Here is a 15,321-nt window from a genome sequence, read left to right as displayed (position 1 = left end):
AACTTTAAAAAGTGGAATGAATTGTATTAATAGTACACACAAATAAATAGTTGTTTACAGATGGTAAAAAAATGTTAACTAAAAAGAAGAGTTGTCCAAATAAAGAAGCCTAAAAATAAACCAAATTAAGACAACTTAAAATAAAGCTTAAATGACTATTAACAAAGATTCTAGAATAACAGGCTAAAAATAGCGAGAACCTACGATACTAAAAATATTCTAATACCATTACTTAATGGTGATTGTATCAACTAGCCTTCAAAAGACTGTACATATCTAGTGGCCATAAATTCTTCAGAACATTCTGTTGCTGCTGATACTCCTTGGATTTGCAAATGTCAACAACCTAGAGCAGCAAAAACAGAGAAGTCTGCCCCCTTCTTTAGAATGGTCTGCAACAAAAGGCAAGAGCCTGCCACTGAAATGAGTTTACCACTATTCCTTCAGAATCTGCAAAACCTCTGACCAAAAATCATCACAAGAAGTCCAACCTGATATTGGATAACAAAATTGTCCTTCCTTGTAGACAGAGGCACACATTGAGAACAGCTGCCACGATTTTGAGGAAAAATCGGCACTCCTCCAAACTATTGCAGAAGAGCAAGATGCTCCATAATAGACTGCAAGAAACCATATGATTTGAAGTTAATAAAACATTGTTTTTTTTGGAAAAAAATGGTAAAAATCTGAAAATAGGAATTCCCGACATAACTTCCCACATTAACTTCATGAATTATAGAAACCAAACCCGAATTTCGGGGTGAAAAATTAATCAAAATAGAACAGAATTTTTGAGGTGAGAAATCAATCGGAACTAGATGAATAGTTGACACCTAAGTTGCCGATTCGGGTTCGAGGACGGATTCGGGTTCGGGGTTCGGGTTCGTGGGTTCAGGCAAAAAAAATTTCCCATTTGGGTTCGTGAGTATACATATATAAAGATAAACATCCATATTTGTAAAACTAATGACTAGTTGACACCTAAGTTGCCGATTCAGGTTCAAGCACGGGTTCGGGTTTGTGTGTTCAGGCAAATTTTTTTTCCCATTTGGGTTCGTGGGTGGGTTCGTGAGTATATATATATATATATATGCAAAAAAAAGATAAACATGCATAGTTGTAAAACTAACTTACGAATTCATTTCATAGTATGAATATATCAATGTTACTTGATCATTGATCAATGCCAAATGTCAAAGATAAACATTAAATACTCACTCATTAATCAATGTTAATATTGTAAAGAAAATTATACATTGAAAATATTAAAAAATGATATTTTAATTTAATTTGAAACACTTTTATGGTCCACAGTCCCAATCAGGGACCCAAGCACGAATCCAAACCCGGATCCAGACCCAAGCACGAATCCGAACCCAGACGAATCCGGATCTGGACCAAGCTCCAGGGCTGAATCCGATAACTAAGGTTGACACAAATCTGAGATATGGATCAGCATAGGAAAACTCAACAAAAGCAAGGAACCCTCCTGAACTGCAGAAACCTTGACCAGGTCATATGGCAGCAAATACTTAATTTTTGAGGAAAACATTATAAGTCCTCTAGCATTCTTTTGAAGGAAAAAAATTATGAAAACAACAGATTTTTTTTCAAGGGAAAAATATATTTAAGACCCTTTTTCCAAAAAGAGTGTAGAACTTTGTCTACTTAATCCGAATGGATCCAAATGGATTTATAGGGTTTTAGGGCCAAAACCAGAGAATTTTATTGGCCAAAATTGTAGAGTTTTCCCAGAAAATCCATGCTGACAGAAAAAACGTCTTTGTCTGTCAATCACATGCTGAAGAATGACGACCTGAAAATAAAAAATGAACAGAAGAAAACGCGAGCTAAACAGGGTCTATAAAATATTAAAGAGGCAGTAAAAAACCCCAGAATTTGCAGAGTGGAAAAAGATTGTGGTCACAAATTTGAGAGTTGAAACTGCGGCAATGGCCGAATAATAAATGTGTTTGAAATTACACGGTGGCTCCAAGAAAACTCATATTCTGCTGGAAAACACTGGTTCCTTCACTTTTGACCATAGATACCAGAAGTTGTGGGTTTATACTTGCAAAATGTAGCCGCCAAATACATAAAAACAATGACGTCAGACAGAATGAATGTGGACAAAAATCAGAATTAGAGTAGGTCTGGGCACCAGAAAAACAGCCCTCACATAAAATTGACACGGCCCAAAAATCCCTTCAATTTCTGCCAAAAACACAAAAAAAATGCTCCGTGCATGGGCTAAAAAAGGTCAGAAACCCTTCTGCAAAATACTGCCCAGCAAAACAGGAGCACACATTCATGAACTGAAAAATGTGGGTACAAAAAAAGGGTGTCGGGTTCTGAGAAAATTCTTGAAAACGAACCACAAAAAACTGGAAAAAAAAATTGCTTGTGAAGTAATGTGAAGTTCTGATCACAAATGTAGCCTGAGCAACAATGCTAAATGTGAACCAAATAATATGGATCAAGAATGTACTCAAGTACCCAACTAAGATATACTACTTAGAGACGATAATATTGCCTTGTATAGGTCTGACAGCAGTTCTTTCTGGCAGTCAAAACTGAACCTTTGTGGATAACACAGAAAACACTGCATAGAAGCATTTCAACTTTACTCAACTGAAACAATTACCACTACACATTTTAATGCCCTCAAATCACACTAAAAAAGTGAAAAAACACTGGGAACAGCTATTATCACAATTTTATGTCTTAAGGGAAAATTCAGGTATTTGGCACATTTTTGTATATCGTGAACTTGGGGTGCTTGTGTAGGACCTTGGGCGAACTTGGTTACTCCTGTTGGAGAACCAGTACTTGGAGCAGTTCAGTACAGGATCCAGAGCCCACTGCAGTGTACCTGGTAACATAATATGTATAGATTGCGGGTTAATTTATCATTTCATAAATCTGGTGAAAATCAATAGTCCACATACAAGAACAGATATGTTAGTGTTATGCAGGAGTTAGCTGCTTCAAATAGATTGATGATGACTATTTCATGAATTAAAAGATACCGGAATGGAATTTGATGTTACTGAAGATAGACGGGGTGGAAAATCACAGGATATTTCTAGAGTTTTGTTGTTTCTTATTCTAGGTTATCTACAACACTAATATGTTAAGAGGAGTAGGGAAATGCTGGATAAACACTATGAGTAGTATCATTAGCAACTTTAGTTGATGCTATCCAATTAAGAATTCAAATGAAATTTAGTTCATAAGCATATGGTCTTGCTTGTGGATGCAATTTTTTTCGTAGACGCTTATTATTGAATGATTGAAAAGCCTTGCATTGATGTATGGAATGGATTTGAGAATTTTATTTAATGAAAATTATTCTTATTTGATCAATTGAAGTTGTCTCAAACTCAGTTCTAGGATTAGGAATTAATTGTTTATAATGTTCTAAAACTGAACTTTTGAAAGAAAAAGTTATGCTAATTGCAATAATGGAATGCACATATTTATTTGTTTAAGGTCAACAATGGTTCACTATTCTGTACAAGAACAATAATGCTCATTATTAATCCCAAGAGTGCCATTAAAGGCTTTTAAGATATTTCAATCGGACAAGGAAAACTTGAAATGCTAATTTTCCTTTTTGATTTTCATACCTATTAATACCTCTCATAAATGTCGTTCTTATTATATGATTTTTAAGACGATCTAGACTGTTATGGATTTTGTGGATCAGTTCAGTCTTGTCTGTCTCACATAAGTTGGTTTCTTGGGTATACAGTAAATTTTAGTTGCATGTAATAAGGTTGTTATAATTCAATTATGGAATATTGAGCTTTGTGATAGTGCTATCAGGATTTAACTGTGTACCAATATCACAATTTGACTTGCTGTGGAAAATATCTCCTACTTATCAATGTTAAGCTTTGCTATAATCATGGGTGCACCAGAAATTTTGATCCGTTTATAAATGAATTGGCAGCTTGTTGGACATTTCTTGGAGGAAATGTGTGTGAATCCTTCATTCATCATCAATCATCCCCAGATCATGAGTCCCCTTGCAAAGTGGCACAGACACAGACCGGAATTGACTGAGTGATTTGAACTGTTTGTGAATAAGCACGAGGTATTTCAGCCAGCTGCTTAGTTTGAATTTTGGTTCAATAATTAATAGATTTCATTTATAGTGTGTGCATGGTCATCAGGTGCTATAAATGAGATGAGAAAAAAATTAATTCTCAAAGTACACAAGAATTAATGGTCATACTTTTGCATTTTGTTTAACCCTTGCATGTTTATCTAATGACGGAATTCTACAAACTAGCTGCATATGCTTAGGTTTGAAGCTTGCTTTTATGTCTTTCCTATAAGAAATGTTATATTTGTCTTTTGCAGTTGTGCAATGCATATACTGAACTGAATGACCCTGTTGTCCAGCATCAGCGCTTCGCAGATCAGTTGAAGGTAAACAAGTTTTCTCCGACCAGCTTGCTTCTGTAATCATTGCCTTAATTTACTACGTTACCTTGAGAATCATTGATTTTTTGACTTATACTCTGTGTTGGTGAATACCAGTAAAATTTGGTTGCATATTGTGAAATTTGGCTGCATATTTATTTTGCTTGACAATGTTGGGATTGCATGATAATATAAGCTATCAATTCCAATTCTCTCTTGCTCTGTATATTATTTAGTAGTATTTGTCTTTTAATTACTCTTAAGAGTGCGTTAATTTTTATATACAATGAGAATATATTTCTCATTCTAGATTCTAACCTAATTTTGAAGGAAGGCATAGATACTTGTCAATTAATTGTCAAATACCATTGTCTATCATCTAAAGCAAGTTTCTGCAAAGTCTTTAGGCAGCTGGAGTGATTTGATTTTTTCACTTGCAATGTTTTAACATATCTACCTTTCAATATGCACATCTTGTGACAGGTTGATTTGCAATCTCTCTAGCATCATTCTTAAATGCTCTCTCTGACAGCCCATTGCCTCTCTTCGTAGTAATAGGTTCTCCAATTCTGCCCAAGAATGGGTGGCTATCTGCAACATCAGAAAAATCACTATGAGATGGAGAAGTTGGGGGCCTTTATCTACCTCCTTTTCCTTTCAACAAAGGATGGTTTGTGTCACGTCGGGCTCTTGCATACGCTTCCTCTTTCTCTAATAAATCCTGCTTTTTGATGAGGTGGTAATCCTTTCTTATCTGGTCCTACATGTATTTTGATTCTGTGGTGGAAAATGACATAGAATGGGCATTTAAACTGCTGTAGGTGCTAGTTTTCTTCCACTTACAAAAACTGCATGTCCAAATAAATGTTCCACTCCCTTTATTTGTCCTGTTACTGTTAACTTATTATCATAATGGCGAATTTGGTTCGTGGGTCGAGCAATAAAACCAACACTTGCTGCCTGTTTTCCCTCGTGGGTTAACAGAGATTAATTGCACACATAAGTAAGGTACTCAACAATGGATATAAAGAGAATATAACAGCATTGTATTCGTCAACTCCTTGCTATATACAAGTTTTCTTCATACAAGCGTGTCTCATTTTGAGAGAGTACATATCTATAGTGCCCAAGGGGATGCAAGACAAATCGTCACATCCATGTAACTTCCTCGGACAGACCAACTGTCTAGCTACCCGTTTTCCCGACAACATAATCCTCCTAAAAAGAAAAGTCGTCTCTTGGTGACTCAAACTTACAAAATAGAAGACAGCTATATGAATATATCAAGAAAACTTACAAAATAGGAGACATCTATACAAATATATCAAGAAAATAGAGACTAATAGGGAGATTGTGTCCCTGGGGTGTTCAGCAATTGGCGCTGCTCGTAGATCTGATCCGTGTGGATGCGCAAATCCTTTTGAGTCCTTGTGTTGACCTCTACGACCTCTTCCAATAAGAGTCCGACTTCCATGCCCTGAGCTTCCCTTTGTTTATAGGCTGCTTTAGCCTCTTCTAACCCCTTTTCTGCTTGCTCCTTATCTTGTAACAACACTGCTCGCTCTGCGGCCCAAGGTGCCTGTTGGCTAGCCAAATGAGTAGCTAGCTCCTCTCGAGCCTTTGCCTCAATCTCTCTGGACCTCTTAGCTACCACTCTGTCGGCCTTTGCACGCCGCTGAGCATAGTAGGTGTCCTTGTATGCCGCTACTAACTCATGTGCGAGCCTCTCCATTGTGTTGGTGACTGGTCCCAACTCGGGTTCTGTGGCACAATCTGCCAGCATCTCCGGTGTCTGTACTATTGGTCATCCTCTTGCCTCAAAGCAAGAGTGGAATTGCTCGGGGCATGTTCGCCTGATGTAGGCCTGGATCAGCTGTAGTTCCCGTGTTCTAGTCAAGGCATGATGTCCAATCATCAGACCTCTTTCCAACACATTCTTCAGAGCTCTGATGTATGCCTTGGATCTCTCCTCATCCGACCCATAGGAAAATCTGTCCTCATCCTCTGCCCAATCTGCTGATCTGACTCAACTTCCATACTTCCTACGACAACAACTTACACTTTTGGTGCAGCCTCCTCATCGGGTGCATCCTCAGATAGTGGACTGTCCTTCTAAGTTGTTGTTGTTGGTGCTTTGCTCAAACCCACTTCCTGTCATGGGGACTGACGTCAGTAGGAGTGAGTCGGAATTGGTGTCTCAGGAACATACTGGCTTGGTCCATCACTTGGACATCCGCCATCTCTGGTTGGGTTGATTGCGCCATGCTCTCTAGTTCAGACAATAGGGGAGAAGCAATGGTCACGACCGCCTTGGTGCCAATGACCTCTAATCTGTCCTGGGGCTCAGAAAATCGCTCTCATTTGCCTTTGCCTGGTGGATTTCCATCTCACCTTCTGCTAGATCTAGTCTAGTCTGGTCAAGGACAAGGTCGACTATCTGACTCTAAGCTACCTAGGAGGGCATTTCAACTATCTCTGTCCCCATCACCTGCTCAATCTCTGTGGGCGGCTCCGGAGTAGGTGTCATAACAATTTGTGGCTTCCTTTGTCCGAATGGTGGAATGGAAGGAGTGGCAGTGGTAGGTGTCAAGTGTGCTGTCGTTGGTAATAGAGGTGGTGCAAACAATGACTTAGGCAGAGACATGCTCTGGATCACCTTTGTCTCATCCTCGGCTTGAGAGTTGTCACTCTTTGAAGTAGTCTCCTCACTCTCTGTAGTATTTTCGCGGCCACTATCTGTGTCACTCATGCTCAATCCCTACATCACTCTCTTTAGGCCAGCTATTCTACCCTCAATGTCCAAGTGTCGCCAATAAATTACTAGGGGTACTCTGTGCTAATTTGCCTTTCGACGGTATCTCAAATACATCAGCTTACTTGCGAAGTATATTGGGTGATCGAGTCCATGTGCCCCTTGCTAAGCCAAGGTGGCTCCGATGGCATAATTTGATGCGTTAACATGTACATGGAATTCTTTGTCCCAATTTGGAAATGCAAGAATAGGGGCTGCCAACAACCTTGTCTTCAAATCTCTAAAGGCTTCCTCTTGTTCTCCCTTCCAAGCATACGGTTCCCCCTTCCTTGTGAGCATATCCATCGGATATGAAATTTGTGCGAAGTTTTTGATGAACCATTAGTAATATCCGATTATGTCTGTAGGAGCCTCCATTTCCACTATCACTCGTACCTTGTCAGGATCTGGTTTTAATCCTTCTATGTACTCTATGTGCCTAAGCAACTTCCCTTGTGGCACCATAAATCAACACTTCTTGGGGTTAAGTGCTAGACGAGTTCGCCGACACCTTTCCATGCACCCCCCCAAGGCTGCAATGTGCTTGTCCTGACTGCTGAATATGGACCAGTTGTCCAAGAATGCTTTGAAATTCCCCATCAACATCTTATCAAAGATGTGTAAGATAATCCGCTAGAAAGTCATCGATGCGTTGCAAAGGCCGAAGGGCATTAGATTGTAAGCATATACATAGTCCTCCACTACGAAGGTGGTTTTTTGTTTGTTTTCCTCTGTAATGGATATCTGGTTATGTTTGGAGAACCCATCTACGAACGAGTAAATTTCGTGGTTGGCTACATCCTTCAATATGCTATCTGTGAACGAAATGGGAAACGAGTCTTTAATGGTTACTGTGTTAAGACCTTGAAAATCCACACAAATGTGGATCTGGTTTGCTTCCTTCTTATGATGGGTGAGACCCATTCACTTGTGTCCACCCAAAAGATAATACCCGCATCCAACATCCGTTCGATATCGACTTTTACCCTTGTGGCATAATTCTTGTTCATCTTGTACGACCTTTTCCCTACAGGTTGGGCTCCGAGGACTAGGGGAATTCGGTGTATGCATAGCTTGGGAGGTACACCCTTCAGGTCCTTGTACATTTAGGTGAAGACTTCCTTATACTCCACAAAGATTTTGAATGCTGCCGTTTTTAACACCGAGTCCAAATCATCCCCCATTAGGATGGTCTTTGGGTTCTCCGAGGTTTATGTCCTGCAGCTTTGCCTCCTTGTATTGGATCCGCTCATCCTTAGAAAATTGGTGGGCAAGGCTGTCCTTGACCTGTGCTTCGCCTTCCTTGTACTCTTTGTTTTCTTGAGGGAACTCATTGGGACCTTCTTCGATTTCAAGCACATTACAGGATAGAGGGAATAGTTCACAGTCATTCATTTGCCTATGAAATAAGCCATCCATGGAGTCTGTGTCGTCTTGCAACTCTAGTACCCCTTCGTCGTTAGGCTTCATGCTCCTCTTCCCTTCATCTCCCCTGTTGTCAAATTCAAAATCTGATGAGGATGCTATTTCTTCGCCAACCATCTAGGTTCTGAGATCCATTACAAATTTTCTTCCCCCCTTCTCGAATGACAGGGTATTCTTTTTACAATTATGGTTTTCCTTGGCGGTCACCAACCACCCTCTTCCTAGGATGGCATTGTATTCTTTCCAATTGAGGGGAATCACCACGAAGTCCAAAATAAATGGTTGTGGACCGATGGTTACTTCTTGCGTCGTCAAGGTTCCCAAGGGTTTGATGCCATGTTGATCAGCCCTGAGTAAGTTGAATGTCGGTGGCCACAATGCCCACTTTTCGAGACTCTTCCAAGTGTCCTCGGGTAGAACTTTCACCCTTGACCCACCATCTACAATTGTGTTGGTGAGGATGGTGCCGAGGATATCCATCTCCACTATTGCAAAATTTCGCCCGTTATTTATAGCCAACGTCATCGGGTTTGCCGCGAAGCTGCCAGGATCCTCTGTTTGTTCCATTGTACTTGTTGGAACCATTGAGCTACTGAATAGGGCTGCTTTTAAATGTGGCATCGTTTCCACGAGATCCTTGATCTTCACGGGTACTTCTAACTGCAACATCTGTCCTAAAATGTTTTGCTCTGCTATGGCTCGAGTAGAAGTGCCAAAGGTATCTCTTAGGTCTCTTCGAGCATGTAATTCTTTCTAAATCTCAACCTTCACCTTGAGTAGTCTTTGCTTTTCTGTACGAGGGTTAGGGTAGGTGGTCTTTTTTGCTTGTGCCCTTGTAATCATCAGAATGTCTTTCTTCGGGTCTTCTTTCTCCACATGAAGGAGGTTGCAGCCAGTTTGGGGCAAGTGGCCTTCTCATGGTCTCTTGGTCTGCACCACCTACACAGCTCCTGTGGAGTCTCCTCCTTCAAACAGTCCAGGACAAAGTGCCCCCATATATTGATATTGCATCAAGAGAGATTTAGTTTATCTTTATCAGAGATCCTACAAACCTTTTCATGGTATCAGAGCCTAGTTGATAGAGAAACTTGTTCTCAGAATTATTAATTTCAGAGTTATTAATATCAGACTTTTCAAATCAAAATGGTGAATCACGTAAGGCTAGAGGATAGACTCGAAGGAGCTTCTAATTTTACATCATGGAAAATTCGAGTTATGATTATACTATGAGAGATGGAATTACAAGAATATGTAGAGTCGAGAATAAACCAATTCTAGAAAATGATCTAGATAAAACAACATGGAAGAGGCACAACAACAAAGCCATGAAGATTATTATAGATTCTTTAAAAGATCACATTCTCTCTCCTATATCTATTTTCAAAACAACTTTTGAGATGTTTCCTACAGTTAAGAATACTCTTGAATTAACAACACTAGTAGATTGCTAACATTGAAGCAAGCTCTTCTATATATCAAAATGAACAATGGAGAATCAATTACGCCTTATTTCTTAAGAATTTATGAGTTGAAAGATGAACTTGCGACTATTAGAAGTCAAGTAGATGACAAAGAACTTAGCATTATAGCCTTAAAAGGATTACCACTATCTTGGGAAACGTTTATTCGTGGCCTAAGCTCTTGACTTGATCTTCCTAAATTTGCACTACTTAAGAATGAATGCACTCAAGAAGAGTCAAGATTAGTTTCCAGAGGAATCAGCCTAAATCTAGAGGGAGACGTTCAAGCTCTTCATGCTAATAGCAACAATAAAGAAAAGAAAGGTAAATTCAAAAGAAATAGGAAGGAATTCAACAAATTATACAAAAAACGAGATTGGTCAAAAGTACAAGGTTTCAAATGTGACAAATTTGGCACACTCAACTTCTCTTTAGAAAGAAAGAAAATTCAAGCAACTCTAGCATAAATGATAAATCAAAGAGTAAAAAGATGAAAGAGAAGAAAACTATGCATTTTATCTAGCACTATCTAGTGAAATAAACTCCTACAAGAATACTTGGATTATAGAAAGTGGAGCATCACGTCATATCACAGGCTTTAGAGATAAATTTGCAAGTGAAATAAACTCCAACAAGAATACTTGGATTGTAGAAAGTGGAGCATCACTTCATATCATAGGCTTTAGAGATAAATTTGAAAGCTTCGAAGGATACTCCTTTGAAGAACCAACCATTGGAGACAACTCTACACCTGGTTAAAGGCATTGGATCATGTTCAATTCAACTAAATTCAGGCATTAGTCATTACTCTCCAACTTGAGAATGTTTTGTTTGTATCTGGTATAAAAGGAAATTTGGTCTCCATCTTTGGTCTTGCTGATCAAGGGTATCGAATCACCTTCCAAGAAGATAAAGTTCTATCTTGGCGAAATAATTCAAATATCAAGAAAGCTATATCCATTGGATTTAAAGATGGAAGTCTACACAAACTTTGTAACCAGCAAAATTTAGCTCTAAATCATGAAACATCAAACACAAATGAAATATGGCATAGAAGACTAGGTCACCTTCATTTCTGTGCTTTATCATCAATAGGAAAAATTGAAATTGGGTTACTTAGCCTCAAACCATGATCATTTAGGCTTTTGCAAAGGATGTGCCCTAGGTAAAAACACGAAAAAATCCTTTCCCATACATGTACACAAATCAAATTTTGTACTTGAACTTATTTATATTGATCTATGTGGTCCTATGTCTGTACCTTCCCTAAATGGATGTCTCTATTAAGTGATCTTTATAAATGAATATTTTAGGAGAACTTGGATCTACTTCGTTAAACAAAAGGAATCAATTGAAGTGTTATCTAAATTCAAAGAATTCAAAGCCCTAGTTGAAAATCAGTTCGGTTAGAAAATCAAAACATTAAGATTAGATAATGGAGGTGAATACATCTCAAAAATCTTTAAAGATTTTTACATTACTGTTGGGATTAAGAGGGAGTTTTTTGTACCTTATAATCCTCGACAGAATGGAGTTGCAGAACGAAAAAACAGATCCATCATTGAATCAGCCAGAGCTATGATGCATGACCAAAATCTTCATACTTCTTTTTTGGGTTGAAGCTTCTAATACTACAGTTTATTATTCAAAATAGATGTCTTCACTCAATATTGGAATATACAACTCTTGAAGAAGTATTTACAGGCATCAAACTAGACTTAAGCCACCTAAGAAAAATTTGGGTGTCCTCTTTATATTCATATTCCTAAAGAAAAGAGAACAAAATTAGAACCATTTGGAAAGAAGGATATACTCATCAGATACAGTGAATCAACCAAAGGTTACAGGATCTATGTCCCTGTTCAAAGAATCATCGAAGTCAGTAGAGGTGTAAAATTTGAAGAAGACATTGCCTTTAATCTTTCAAAGAACATTGATGAAACATACGTAGAGCCTACTATTGAACTAGATGAGGATCATTCAGTAGAGAATGAGAGGGAGAATGATGCTGAACACATTACACCTATTATTCCAAATTCGAAGGATACTAAAAATCCTAATAACAAAAACAGACCATTTTGGGCTAGAAAAATGATGGAAGAAAATCATGTAGAATTTGATGAAGTAGTCAGAGAAAACAAGAAAACAAGAAATCAATCATGCTATGTAGCACTACTCTCTGAACTCATCAAAACAGAGCCTTCAAATGTCGAGGGAGCCTTATCAAGCAAATCTTGGAAAGAAGCAACGATTGAAGAATATCAATCAATACTAAAAAATGATATGTGGGATGTAGTACCCAGACCAAAGAATAAATCAGCGGTCTCTTCTAAATGGTATACAAAATCAAACATGCCCCTGATGACAACATTGAAAAATACAAAGCTAGATTTGTAGCCCGTGGATTCTTGTAGAAGGAAGGAATTGATTATGAAGAAACATTTGCTCTAGTTGCCCAATACACATCTGTTAGAACCATCATAGCAATTGCAGCCTCCAAAGCGTGGAAGATATATCAAATGGATGTCAAAACAACATTCCTAAATGGTGAAATTGAAGAAGTATATATTGAGCAACCAGAGGGATTCATCACTCATGAAAAAACTCTTATGTGTGCAAATTAAAGAAAGCACTATATGCCTTTAAACAAGCACCTAGGGCATGGTATGAAAGAATAGACAACTATCTCGCAAAATTAGGATATTCCAAGAATGAAGTTGATCCCAACATATTCTTTAAAATAAATGGAGATGATATGATTATTCTTGTATTATATGTTGATGACTTGCTTATAATAGGTGAAGAATGTCTCATAGTTAAATGTAAGTACGAACTAACAACATAATTTGATATGAAAGACCTAGGACTTCATCATTACTTCCTAGGTCTAGAAGTTTGGCAAAAGGAGGACTACATTTTCTTAAATCAAGGAAAATACATTGTTGATATTTTGACTAAGTTTGGAATGATGGATTGTAAACTAGTTACTACTCCTATGGAAGCTAACTAACTTACATAAACTGAAGAATGATGGATTTGAATTTGAACGTATTGATCCTACTTACTATAGGCAAATCATTGGATCAGTAATGTTGTTGATATCTATTGTGCAGCTAATACATTAAGTCAATTCTTGTGTGAACTAAAGAAGATACATCTTATGACAGCTAAGCACATCTTATGATACTTAAGAGGTTCAATTGGTATGAGACTCAAATATGATCAAGTTGAAATCAATCTTGATGGATATTTAGATTTTGACTGGGCCGACAACTCTATTGAATGTCAGGATGTTGTTTCAGTCTTGAATCTGCAACGATTTCTTGGTTTAGTAGGAAAGAATCTTCAGTTGCCTTAAGCTCCACTGCAGCAGAATATATAGCCTTGTGCATGGGAGCCATAGAAGTTGTATGGTTGCAAAAGTTGCTAGTGGGGTTGTTCAAGAAACCTTTGAAGCCAACTATCATTCACTGCGATAATCAAAGTTGTATCAAGCTTTCAGCAAATCCAGTTCTCCACAATCGATCTAAGCATTGGGATACCTTATCATTATATTAGGGATATGGTAGATCGAGGTGTTATCAAACTAGAGTACATAAGTACAAATGAGCAAACAACATATGTTCTTACCAAACCTCTTGCCAAGGTTAAATTGGAATATTTTACAGGAAAACTTGGTATGATCAAATTGTAATTTTGAATATTGAATTTGAGTTTCTATTTTATATGTATGTTTATGCTTCTAATTGAATAGTTGCATTAGATATGTAATGAAAGATGACAATCTTTCATAGACATATATATTTATAAGGTAATCATTGTAAGGTGATGATCTTACAAATGATAGGCCTGTTATCGTGACAAATTATGTTATTGTTTTTGGATATGCCGAAAGTCATTGATAATGAACGTATTATGATCACTCTTATTGTTGATCTGGAATGACGGAGATCATAATACATGTTGTGATAGTGTTCATAACATTGTGATTATGATTATTTGACAAGTCACTATTTTACAGTGTTAAAGTTAGATAATCTGTTATGTGTGTGAATATCATTAATATTGATATCTTGTTTAGGTTCATGAGATATGATTAATATTTCACTTCTCTCTTGCTAAGAGGGAGTGTTAATGTGTAGCTTCAGAAGAAGTGAAGTTCGCAGATATGTTAAGTATGCGATCTGTGATTTTCTTACATTGATATATATATATATATATATATATATATATATATATATATAATCACTAACATATGTTTACTAATTTTCATATGCTTAATCATATTAGGTGTTTGATTATTGTTAGTTTGTTATTAGAACAATTAGTTTATTAGAAGTGCATGACCCTATAGGGCCATGACTCTATGTGGCCATTGGCCACGTATAGTCATGTACCTACAAGACATGCACCTCTACTTCTCATATTTAATCATTGATCGCTGGGTGAATTAAATCATCAATAACAACGAGGATGTTCTACTCTTCACCAACGATAACGATAAAGTAGAAGACATATATCGTTGCCTCACTCAAACCTGTTAAATACATACATCATTCAGATTGTGATCAAAAACATTGTCGATCTACTTACCATATCAAAATCACATCGATGTTGTTAATCAAAACCAGGCTCAGTTGTATATATAGTTCTAATAATATCTATATCAGTATATATTGATATTGCATCAAGAGGATTTAGTTTATCTTTATTAGAGATCCTACAAACCTTTTCACATTGCACGGTTATACGCATTATTGTATGATGTCAAAGGTACGATCTTCATCTTCTTCCGGATGAAGGTCTTTAGTCCTTCGACAAACCACTACTTCTTTAGTTCGTCGGTTGGGCCAGATGACATAATTCCAATCAACTCCTCTAGTTGTTGCTCGTAAGCCCTAATAGATTCATTCTTTGCTTGGTTTGTGCTATAGATTTCAGAAAGGATCTTGTTATCATCTCTCAATAATTTGAACTTTGTTTGAAATTCTTTCTTTACATCTGCCCATGTTGTCATGTGAGTTTTGTCCACATCGAGTACCAATCAATGGCTCCTTCTCTCAATGTGGCAAGGACCTACTTGACCCACTCATCCTCGTCGGTGACTTGGTTGGCCATCCATATGGTTTCGCAGGTTTGACATTGCCGTAGAGGATCCTTGTTTGCCTGGCCTGTGATGGCAATTTGTGGTCATCACTATTGGTTTTTGTATGG

The 15,321-nt window shown here is 37.6% G+C and overlaps 1 pseudogene across 1 annotated transcript in view; it reads left to right on the top strand.

Annotated features, from left to right (window-relative positions):
• LOC149531690 (lysine--tRNA ligase-like) overlaps window positions 1-15,321 on the top strand; it is a 65,492-nt pseudogene that overhangs the window by 12,958 nt on the left and 37,213 nt on the right. Inside the window, exons 9-10 of the transcript XR_016358694.1 lie at window positions 3,956-4,099; window positions 4,369-4,437. The product of XR_016358694.1 is annotated as a lysine--tRNA ligase-like (transcript). The remainder of the gene's footprint in view (window positions 1-3,955; window positions 4,100-4,368; window positions 4,438-15,321) is intronic.

Source organism: Cupressus sempervirens, chromosome 11 (assembly GCF_028749045.1).
Source record: "Cupressus sempervirens isolate cs-2001-9-10 chromosome 11, ASM2874904v1, whole genome shotgun sequence".
Taxonomy (NCBI): Eukaryota; Viridiplantae; Streptophyta; class Pinopsida; order Cupressales; family Cupressaceae; genus Cupressus; species Cupressus sempervirens.
This window is presented reverse-complemented; position numbering and strand designations above follow the sequence as displayed.